General features: G+C 47.2%; 1 long non-coding RNA gene across 19 annotated transcripts in view; it reads left to right on the forward strand.

Moving 5' to 3' along the window:
• LOC120585553 (uncharacterized) overlaps window positions 1–10,646 on the forward strand; it is a 21,333-nt gene extending 10,687 nt beyond the window's left edge. For 17 of the 19 annotated variants that reach the window (XR_005648428.1, XR_005648426.1, XR_005648424.1 and 14 more), the window contains 3 exons: window positions 3,798–4,329; window positions 4,588–5,593; window positions 7,809–10,646. This is a non-coding gene — a long non-coding RNA (uncharacterized LOC120585553). The remainder of the gene's footprint in view (window positions 1–3,797; window positions 4,330–4,587; window positions 5,594–7,808) is intronic. The other 2 variants (XR_005648417.1, XR_005648416.1) reach the window with 2 other exon arrangements.
• The last annotated feature ends 1,014 nt before the right edge of the window (window positions 10,647–11,660 follow it).

The raw sequence follows: 11,660 nt of genomic DNA on the forward strand, positions 1-11,660 counted from the left end.
TCTTAATCATAGCAAGCGCTCATCTGAAGTCTGCACTCGTGCTGAGTTATTTGATCGTCGGGGCGGCCTGTGTCCGGAGACCCGCCTCGCGTGGACGGCGTCTCGGCACAGCAGGTTAGGCGTTTACGCGGCGGGACACAGGCAGGCAGGAGCCCACGGAGCCTGAACAGCTGGGCGCAGGGTCCGTGACCGCCGTCACTGCGCTATGGGGCCCGTTGCCGGGTCTGGGTCCAGCCTGGGCCAGGGTGTGTTTCCTGACCCGGGGCTGTTTGGCGGGCTGGGAGCCCCCGGGCCGCTGGCGGAGACGCACGGTCCTGAGCGCACGCGACGCGCGGTGCTCCAGCTGCGCCCGCGGAGGCCTGAGCGGCGTGCCCGGGGCCTCGTCCCACTGCGGGACTCAGGGGCCCGGGTGTCCTCTGAATAACACATGTGGTGACAGCCCTGCCCCCCACCACGTCATCGAAAGAGCAGTTTGTTGTATATATGGTGCTTAGATTTCTCTCTTTTCCCCAAATCGGCTTTATCTCAATAGTATTTACTATAAAAGAACATGTAGGAGATAATGTATTCTCCATGGGAATTTATTTTCCGAGCTTACATCGTACAGTTAATTTAGAATCCAGAAGGCGCCACCTTGTGGCAAAAGTTTGCATTTCAGAGGTATATATGTTTAAAGAAAAATTTAAAGTAGCTCTCTAAGAAATCCATTGGATAGCAAAATAAAAGATATTGATATTATATACAAGTCACTTAATATGGTTTCTGAAATATGTAGTTTGATAGTAAATTTAGCAAATGTTATCTAGAGGAATTTGTTGAAAGTTCAAAAAGCCTAGAGTAAAACAAGCAAAAGATATTACATACAATAATGAATTTGTATTTAAAATGCTTGCTTCAGGGTTCTACTTGTCTCTTAGTACACTCAGTTTCTGCACTAATTTTAAAAAGGAAATGTAAAAAAACCATAAAAAGTATATTCAATTGGAGTTTTCTTGATATTCAATTATAACACAGCTTAAATTTTATTATATATTTTAATACATTGACACCTTTGCAGTTCATCTTAAATTTCTTTCTTATACTTGGCAATTTACTGAATTCTGTAGTTAATCCCCACATTTTCATGTCTGTCACAAAACCTTCCCCACTTAGCAGAATGTGGCAGTGAATTTGCACCTCTTAATGAGTACTCGTAAACTATACTGAGGTATCAGTGCCACAGCGGCGTGGAGCCCCTTCCCCTCCCCTCCCCGGCCCCTTCCCCTTCCCCTTCCCCTTCCCTGTTGGCACCTTGAAAACTTACCGGAAGCTAGGAAGTTAATTCAAGATGCTTGCCTGCCTGTCCAGTCCCCTGCCACTCACCTCCCTCCATTCCTGGTCTCCCACCCTGTCTGCGGGTAAGTCCAGCAGGCAGACAGGGTGCTGTGAGTCTCGGCAGGGACGTGTGGTCAGGCATCTGGAGTCTGCATGTTGGGGTCTAGGGGAAGAGGGCCGGCGGGTTGGCTTGAACGGAGGGAAAAGGGACACGCACAAGACCCTCTGTCTCTGGCTCCTGCGTCCCTTCCCGTTTCCACGTGCATTTCTCCCTCACGTCTCCAAGGGCACGTGGCTTCTGTTTGGCTCTCTCTGCTTCTGTCTCTTGGCGTTTCTGGGTTGCCGGTGCTCCAGCTCCCAGCCTGGGATGCTCGAGGTGGAAGGGGAGCTCGGGCAGCTCGGCACCCGGCGGTCCCTTGGGCCTCCGTGTCCCAGCTGGTTTACGCCACCCCCCTTTTCAGAGTCTTCGCTTTGTCTTATGCACGATGTCCACAGGTTCTGGTTGTATTTAATGGGAGACACAGCGAAAAGTAGACCTATTTTTTTTTCTTTTGAGCGGAAGTCTCAAATTACTTATTGTTTTCCAATTTACTTTTTATGAATCATGTTTGCTGCTCTGTGGAAAGTTAGATTCCAAAGGGAAGGAAGTAATGAAACAGTAGAAGCTGGGAGACCAGTTAAAAGTTGCTTCATCCGATCGATTAAGACGGGTGTGACTTGCGTGAGGGCGGGGGCAGCGAAGCGTGTGTCTCTGCGTACACACCGTGTCTGCTCCGTAGCTGCTTAGTTTGCTCACCCAGCGTTTATTAATCGGGCACATACCAGTTGCTAGAGCCTGATCTGGGCATTGGGTATAGAGGGGTGAGCCTCATGAGTATTACCCCGACTCTCGGGGATCGTCTTGTCTGATTTGGAAAGATGCATAATAAACAAGTAAACAAAGGGCTGAGTTACAGTTAGCACCTGAGGCAGCGCTGGAGCGAAGCAAGCACGAGGCCTGCCTGACGGCGTGGCCGAAGCTGCTCGCTGACGTCAGACCTGAGCGGTGACAGGGAGCCGGCGTGTGAGGGTCTGGGGCTTAGGTGGCGGGTGGAGGGGGACCTTGGATCAGATCAGACGATGTGAAGAAGCAGCCGGGTTAGAGGGAAAGGTGACGCGGGGGCTCGGGCTTGGCGAGGTCGTGAGTAGGTCGGAACACGTGGCGAGGGGGAGTGGGTCCTGACGGGCCGTCGGGGGGGCTGTGACTGTCTCCAGTGGAGCCGCTGTCTCAGGCAGCGAGAGCCGCCAGCTCGGAAAGGGCGTCGCTCATTCAAGGTCACGCGGGCGCTTCGTTCTGCGGAGCGACGGGACTCCCTCGGGGACAGCGTGGAGCTCCCAAAAAGCTTGTCTGGTCTTTTTTGTTTGCACAAAACCTGTTTTTACCAGAATCGTGTTTTAATTGCCTTGTTTAGCAAGTATTTATTAAGTTACGTGCACAGCAGTCTGCGCTGCGACGTCTGTGCCCACGTGGCAGTGCTGGCGTTATCTACCTTTGCGCGTTGGCTGAGGGTAAGGCCAGACAGGTAACACCGGAAATACATGTTGGCTGACGTGTGCACCAACGAGGAAGGTGCTGAGGGAAGCTAGTGTGAGTGCCAGAGAAGAACATCGGGGTGAATCGCAGCTGTTTTAATATACAGCTTGTTTTAAATGTTGGCTACTTTAACTATGACATGTTGTCATAGCAGCAACACGTTAAGGAATTTTTGGGAGAAGAAACAACTCGAAAAACAAAAAGGACTTCCGTGTGTTCTTCTACCTTTAACTGTTAACCTGCACGGGCGGAGGCCACGGAGAGTGAATCTCTGAATCCCTCGTGCTTCTGCAGAGCCCGGCACGCACAGGTGCTGGGCAGAGGGCCGTCCGAAAGGCAAATGAATGGGCAGAAAATGACATGTTTAAACCGATGCTCCAAATACCAGCCACCATGGTTTCTGATCACACATGTGCTCATTTCCAGTGGTGAATTAGTGTGTGTGTGTGAGAGAGAGAGAGAGAGAGACGTTATACAAGTACTTACTGCCCTAAGTGACAACAAAAAGTTAGAAAGCAGGTTCATCACGAAGGATCCTTTGTCTGCCCCGTCCGCTCTGGGCTGTTCCAGCCACTCCCTTCGTCTCTGTTCATTCCGACCTTCGGAGTTCAAGTTTGCTGGGAAGAATTAGGGATGTACGAACCGCCTGCTAAAAGCCACCTCGCTCCTCATAAACTGCAGGCTGGTCTGGTTCCGGAGTGTCTGTCAGGGTGGTTTCAGAACGGGGCTTCATTTTCCTACCGCGGAGGTGGACAGATCGGGCAGAGCCATGTGGGATGGGGCGGAGAGGACGGGCCGGGAGGGACTAAGATGCTAACAGTAGTTTCCACTCACCTGGTGTCCGCAGCGCGCCTGGCGCTGTCCTCAGCCCTTCATGTTGTCTCCAAATGCTGCTCTTCTTTTTCTCCAGATGAGGAAGTCGAGTGTTCCAGTTCCCATCGCTTCTTCCAGACTGCATCAGAACCACCATTTATGCCGCTTCCGGATCAGGAAGGCAGACGGGGCTGGCTCGTCTCCTCCACAGAGCTGCGGCCTCGGCCGGAGGACTCGAAGGCTGAGACTGTGGTCATCTGAGGGCTCGTTTGCGCACAGGCCTGGTGCTCGATGTGACGGACTCGTGATATCTTCACGGGGACCGGTCGGCACTGCCTAGGAGCGCGGGGGATGGTTTCAGAGGTGAGTGTCGAGAACGAGAGAGAGCGAGCACGCGCAAGCATTTTCGTGACTAGCCTCGGAAGTCATGGCTGTGTTGAGCCACCTTCTATTCACTGAGTGACAGCGTGACCATGAGGAATGCCCAATTTCAAGAGGAGACGCTGACTTCTCTTTCTGACGGAGTGGCAAGGTTCTGGAGAGAAATACTGACGTGACTGCTTTTGGAAGCTGCAGTTCACCGCACAGAGGCTTAGAGAGATTAAACAGCTCTCCCAGCCGGACAGCCGGTAAGTGGATGGACTTGCCTCTCATTTCGTGTGTTTGAGCCTTGAGCTCATCGCACTGTGCAAAGCGTCATAGGATCGGTAAAATCTTAGAAGAACTGTTGCGACTAACTAAGCAAAGAAAGTTACGTGCACAACTTAAATGCAGAGTTTTGAATCTTACAGAAGGGCCTTGGGTTTCCCAATTTGCAGATCAGCGAGGCAATAATTGTCCCTTTTCCCAAAGCGTTTTAATGTCACCTATTCACTTTTTACTTTAAGTTGTTGTTTATGCACCTGTAACTCACCACCTCTCCCAGCACAGACTGGTCGCTTGTTTTAGTCAGGGCAGAATCTTTGTCTAATGTGATTCATCTTTCTACTCAGACGACACCTGTTACGAGAAGCTGGCTCACAGTAAACCCTCAATACATGCTGGCCCACGAGTAAATACGAGTTTCTACTAGCACGGAATAGCAGAAAAGCGTAACTGCTCCGGGACGCTTGGATTCTGGGTATTTTGAGGGCCAAGTCAGGTAATTCAAGCAGAAGTGCTTTAAAATGGTGAACGTCAGAGGTGCTTTGTGGTGGGCACGGTAGTGGTGGGCCGAGTCCTAGGGTGCCCGTGAACCTGTGAGGAAGGGGATGCAGCCGTCTAACCTTGGCCTCTGACCTGTGGCGTAGACGGGTTTTCTAGGAATAACGATAAATCACGGTCACAAGATCAAAGTAAACATAACACCGGATGTAGGCAGGTCTCTTTCTCAGTGTGTGTCTGTCTGTCACCTTCCTTTCTTTCTTTCGTCTGTCATCTCTATCTATTTGTAATTTTAACAACTCGTAACTGAAATCATGTTGTTTTTTAATATTCTATTTTGTTTTTACTTTTTATATCTTAGAGTGCTTTTCATGGAAGTACACGCAGATTTACCAGTTTTATATTGCCGTACAATTTTGTTGTGTGGCATTATATTGGAATAATTCAACGATAAATATACTGAAATAATTCCCTGTTCACGGACATTAGGTCGGTCCCATATTTTTCTGTTTTCTGTTTTCACGCGGTCGATCCAGGGAAATCGTAGCATAGCAGGGTAAAGAAGGCTCATGTTAATAAATGAAGGATTTCGAATTAATGGCTGGTTCGCGGTTCCGACTCTGCCGCTAGCTGGTTGTGTGATCTCGGGCAAGCGACTTGTCCTCTTTCAGCCTGCGTTTCCTCGTCCGTGAAACGGGCAGCGCCAGCAGCAGCCTTTCGATGGTCGAAAAGAGCAAATGGTGCGGCTCTGTAAGTGAAGCGCGCGGCGACATTCTCAGAACTGGGAATTGTGTTAAATTATTTTTCTTTTGTCCATCAGGTTTTTATTTAAATGTTACACCTCAAAATATGTCTCATTTGGCCTCTTATTACGTCTTATTGCAAAGTCCAGCCCGATTGCTAAGTTTTCAGAATAGCATTGCTTTTGAAATTAAAGCTTAAATTTCAAAAAAAACATATTTGCAAGAATGCATTTTGATTTCACTGACTTTAACTAGCCACATACCTGGCATTATTTTTTAAAACTTCCTTCTGATTGTTCTCTTCAGCCATCTAATAACAATCATTGTTTCTTGATCCAGTTGTGTCTCACAAAATGTATTTTAACAATGCTGTATCATCCTGATCCTGGAGAAAAGCTATAGTTTTCTTATATTTCTTTTTCATAACAGATGCACTTCCTTAAAGAAATAGTTTTAAAAAGCCTGAGTTTCTACTCAATATAAAATGTTTCCAAGAAAAAAGATAAAGGACAACCTTAAAACTTCACAATTATACTGTAACCCTTGACTGTGTTTCCAGAAGCTGCTCAGGCTGAGTAAAATTATTCGGTTTGTAATGAGTTTTAGAGGAAATGAAGAGAATGGGGTATTGGAAATGAAGTATGTCTCTTAATTGAAAAGAGACTGTGATTGTTTCTTTCCAATTTAAATCAAATTATTATGACAGTGGTTTCAAGCAATTGGAAAGAGGAATTATTCTCTGGAAATAATGACTTCATTATATAATCTAAGAAACATAAGTTAAAAACCCCATTAGTTGTCTTTCTGCGGAAATAAATGATTTAAAAGTGAAATTGTCTTCATTGTTGTTCATCTGCAGAATTCATTTTTTCTCAAAACAACATATAAGCATTGGAAGACAGGTATCTTGTTCTTGACTAGGATGTTCCTTTGGGCCACGATGAGACAGAAGCCACCTAGGCAAAGAAAATGAAATGATGTGGGATATATAAATTAGGGTAAATAATGTTCATGATTTTAATCGATTTACTTGTATGGAAGTTTCAAGCAATTATTTTTTAAATTTACTATTTGAGATGAATTTGATTTAAACTTTCAGGAATATAATTTGCATTTCTATACTCTTCACACAAACATATACACAATCCGAGATGTGAAAAAACACTGCCCCAGATGTCGATGCTGATAAAGGAAACGTGAAATAGGTTTTCTGCACATGCCGAGGGAAGGAATACTTTGAAGTATTTATTTTTTACCTTTTAGGGAAAATAATCTCCCCAAATTCCAATACTCACTAGCTCTTTAATAATGTGAAATGCTACCCAATTTTAAGCACAAGAACAAATACTAATTGTCCAAATCCAGATGTTAGAAATAATTACCAAAGCCTTCGGTCTTTTTCCTTTTCCCGTTTACTGGTACATGGACCAAGAAAGTCATTATTTAGGCAGAGCCCTTAAACTCTTGAGAGTCTCGTCTTGATTGGGTTTCCACATTTGGGAGGCTGGGAGATTTGGTGAAACAATGTAATAATACTTACCTCCCTGTCTGTACACCTTTCTGTTTATCTAGCTAGTATCTGTCTAGTCTCCCAGTCTCCCTGTCCGTCTCTCACTGACTCACCTCTAGTCTATAGACTGTCAGTTATGTTTCTTCTTCGTCTTTGTGTAACATTTGATGGATCGGACTTTTAGAATAGAGGCATTTGGAGCAAATGCTCATAGAATCACATCGTCTGTTCGCTCTTGGATAGTTTTAACCGTGTGAAAATTCTTGCTTGTTTTGAATCGAAACCTCTGCGGATCGGGCTCACTTTTCCTAACATGCAGCAGACCCGGTCTGCCCTGAAGCACTGATGTCATTCTCATAGACCTCCTGCCCTTTACCCTTTCATCTTCCACTCGGCCTCTCAGCCTTCACACTCAGCTCTGGGGCTTTGCATTCAAAACGTATCTCTAAACAAGAAATACTCGTACGTACAAATGTCTGTGTGCGCCCGCCTCCCGGGTACTTTCTGAATTCTTAACCTTATCAACCACAAATTAGTATTATTATCCTTGTTACCCACAGATCTTAGCTGCAGGCAATTCTTAAAGACGTCACCCATGTTCATACCGATGAGCAGAGCAAGGGAAGCAAAATAAATCAGAGTCTGTGAACCAGTCCGGTTAGAACAACCCCGTAAGCCTAATTCTGATCCCTTCTGTGTGCGCCTCCCGCAGATGCATCTTCTGAAGCTGCGCTTGCTTGAGTCAGCGTCTCAGAGTCCTCGCCACTCCACGCTGCTTCAGGACCGAAGTACAGATGCCACGTTGAGGTCCTGCGGCCCTTTGACCCATCTCGCCAGCTTCATCTACAATTTTCTCCCGTCAGAAATTTTCGCAAGATGAAGCTGCCCGTTATTCCCCGGTGGGCGGTGTGCCGCGGGGCGCCCGGGCTGCCTGTGTCCGTTCTTGCCCTGCCACCTCCTCGCTGCGTAGCTTGGGTAAACGAGTCAGGCTCTCTGTGCCTCACTAAAGAAGGATGGCGATGGTGCCTGCTTCATAGGGTTAGTAGGAGCGTAAGCGTTCATATATGTAAAAGCACAGAAAATCGTGCATGACGTGGAAAGAATTAAATACATGTCAGCAAAAACTGGCAGATATGCCTCGTTTATTTTCACGTACCGTCACTTTTTTCCCTATAAAATCATCGCTTTTTTCTCTGTTTACATCCCCCCTTCCTTCAAGACACATTTCAGATACGGTCACCTTCATCCGTCAGCGGCGTCTGCCCTGTGACGCTGTGGTTCTGTCTGCGTCATCCAGGCAGTGTTTGCTGAGGGTGACCACGTCACTTATTGTTCAAGCTGGGACTCATTCGATGGTGAAAATGAGTGTCGTCGATAATTACGTTGGGACAATGGCCAGAATTTGGAATCGATCTGGGCAAAGGGACAGATGGTTACCCTATGAATAGTGGAGCTTTAAGTATGAAATGTTATTATGGAATCAAAGCACACTTAATCTTTACATGCAAATCGTCATGGCGAATCTCCCATCAACTTCATTGCCACGAAATGAGGTTCACAAAACACACCTCGGTGGTCTCTGGCCATTCCTAGAGCACTGCTGCTCGTGTGTTTGGGCACAAACCCCTCCGCGTCCTCTGTCCAGACTGCGTCGTGCGATCCTCACGCCTCTGCCTCCCTGACCGCAGGTCCTTGTGGGACAGCACCCCGCGTGGTACTCCCGCATCGCCCGACGGCCCTGACGCCCCCTCATCCCACACGCACACCCGTCTGGCTTTGCAGAGGAGGACCTGCGCTCCCTGGTGTCACTCCTTCCCAAAACGTGTGTGCCGGGCCTTCGTAATGACCCGCAGTGCAGCGGAGGCCATGCTGATGGCGCTGAGGCTTCCCGGCTGCGTGGTGGACAGGAGAGGCTCCTAAGTCAGGTTCCTGACGACCACCGTCTGAGCCCGTGCTCACCTGCGGGCACGTCTCGGCTCATTCTCTGCGTTGCTTTCATCCTGTGTCCTCCGACCAGGGGCAGCCGAAACCCCACTATTCGAGCCCCTCCAGAATTCTCAGTCCTCTTCGTGCATCAAATGCCGCTGCCTAGAAAGAGACAAGCGTTAAGAAAAAAGAAACAATGGGCCAAGAATGGCGTCACCTGCGCTGAGCCCCACGTTAGCAAACCAAGGCTTAGTACCTACCTGATTGCAGCGTCAGCCTCTCCCAGGAACGAGCCTCCAGCCCGTCAGTCCCCAAGTCCTGGTCGACACTAGGAGGTCATCTGCCCCGTAGACCCCCGCCGACCCCCTAGGGAAGGTGACCGGGCCCGAAACGATCTGCTCTTTGCTGGAATAACATCCTCGCTTTGCCTCCATTGTGTCCGGCCCTTGGAGCTCCTTTCTGAACGCGAGATGAGATGCTGCCCGATCCGTGAGTCGTTGAATGAAGCCAATTAGATCTTCAGATTTATTCGGTTCAGTCGTGATTTTTAATATAAGTTTCTTCCATACCCAAGTTTCTCGCCACCCCACTCTGGTTTAGCCTCTTGTAGGATGATTGACAATAGGAAAACTCCTCCTGTGGGAACTGTGCCCCAGTCCTCAAGGATGTGGTCCAGTTCTGGTCTTTTCCAGGTGGAGTAGCTCGGCATCGGAATATTTCCCTAAAACTGAAATATTTGGCCTCATTCATCACCCCCCGTTACACAGAGTCTGCTGCGTTGTATTTGCATTTCCATGACTACGTTCCGTGTCCTTAACAAGATTCTGTATCCCTTGGGAGCAGACACTTCCTTTGCCTAGCAAAGTTCCTGGCACAGACGGTGTTCGGTGAAAGTCTGCGGTTGATAGGTGTGAGGGGACAAGGTAATACGAAACACTCCTAATTTATGAAATACCCGTTCTTTACTCACGTGCTATTTCCTGCTTTCAGACAGTACGTGCAGAGAGCAGCCTCCGCGAATCTCGGGGTCCTCCTGGCAGGGCCGTGAGGCCTGCTGGTCTGCTCAGGCCGTCTGGCCCGTGCCACTTACGCTGGAGTGTGGCTTTTCCCTGGGACAAGTTAGTCCTGTGTCCTTGGCAACCAGCGCAGGCAGCCCACACCTTGGTGAAGAGGATTTCTGAGGAAGTGAAATTTAAATAAAAGACACATGTGTCACAGAATCCCCAGTACTGACGCTGGGCTCGTGGTGACTCGTGCCAGGAAACATTCCCCCAGCGTCATCTTTTTCTGAACAGATCTGTCAGTAGGACTTCAGTGGCCTGTTCTGTTTAATACAGAAATATTTCTCTCAAGTACAGATTTTCTTCTTTTCAGCTCTAATAGTTTTCACGTAATGATGTATCTATGTCAACCGACACTTTCTGTGTGAGCTCCCTTAGACAGCAAACATGACACGAGACAGGGAGAGCCTTACTCCCCTCTGCGGTTGTTGTCACTGTCACTCAGGCAGATCCGGTGTCAGCAGCCGTGTCAACAGACACCGTCACCCGTACTTAACAGTCAACCCCAGGCGTGTCACAGCTCTGCCATGGCACTTTCAATTATATTTGAAGTTTCTTCCCATGTGTCTTTGTCTCTTTTGATTGTAAACTCTAATGAGGGTAGGGAGTTCTGGTTTGCACATAATAAATATTATTGAATTTAAGTGAAAATTTCAAGATATCATAGAAAAGGGGTCTAGGAATACTCAAAATGAAAATATATTTCTCCTTTGTGTGTGCGTGTGTGTGCGTGTGCGTGCGCACACATGCACGTGTATTTCTATTCAACAAATAGCAAACAAATTTTAAATAATACAGAATAATAGAGCCTTGCTACAACCTAACTTTTAATATCATGAAATTTTTAAGATTTTGGTCTTCATCTGAAGGGCTGTAATAGTCAGAATTACTTAGATTGTGTTATTGCCCCTGAGTATCTCTTATATCATTAGCTCCAAAGAAAGTCTTAGCTTACGGTATAGGGAATGCCAAAGTCCCAAACTGGAGAATATTGAATATTTTCTGTGTGTTCTTCTTGTTCTCTTTTGTTCGCATCTTTCTTAATCGGAAGCAATCAATATAAGCAAAAGAACCTCAGTGTTATTGAGTGTAGTTGTCAGTTTTGAACTGAATTTCTAGAGGAGATACTAAAAGTGTGCGTAGCTGATAAATCGTACGCAGTAAGCGATGTGAATGAACACACAGTGAGCACAGGCTCATATCAGCAGCCTCTTAGCCATTGCTGGGGATGGCGGGCAGAAGCGCTTACCCGTCAGTGTCCCCAGTTGTAAAGTGAAAGGCTTGGACTAGGCTTATTCATTTTTCAGAATGCTGGTGTGCTAGATGCTAGTGCCAGAAACGCAAAGGTGAGCAAGACGAGGGGACGTGCCTGTCTTCCGGTGACTGGAGAGACCTGGGTGAATTTCAAGTTCTTTGCCCTCTAAGATCTCAGACGCACGACGTGATGGTATAGGTTAAGTGAGATGGATAATAAAACAGTATTCCGTATTTGCTTTTTTACTCAGAAGCACAGTTTACTGATGTTTGTATAGTTAAAATTTTCATTGGAATACAGTTTTAATGCTTGAATCGGGATA

This window comes from Pteropus medius, unplaced genomic scaffold (genome assembly GCF_902729225.1).
Source record: "Pteropus medius unplaced genomic scaffold, Ma_sr-lr_union100, whole genome shotgun sequence".
Lineage (NCBI taxonomy): Eukaryota > Metazoa > Chordata > Mammalia > Chiroptera > Pteropodidae > Pteropus > Pteropus medius.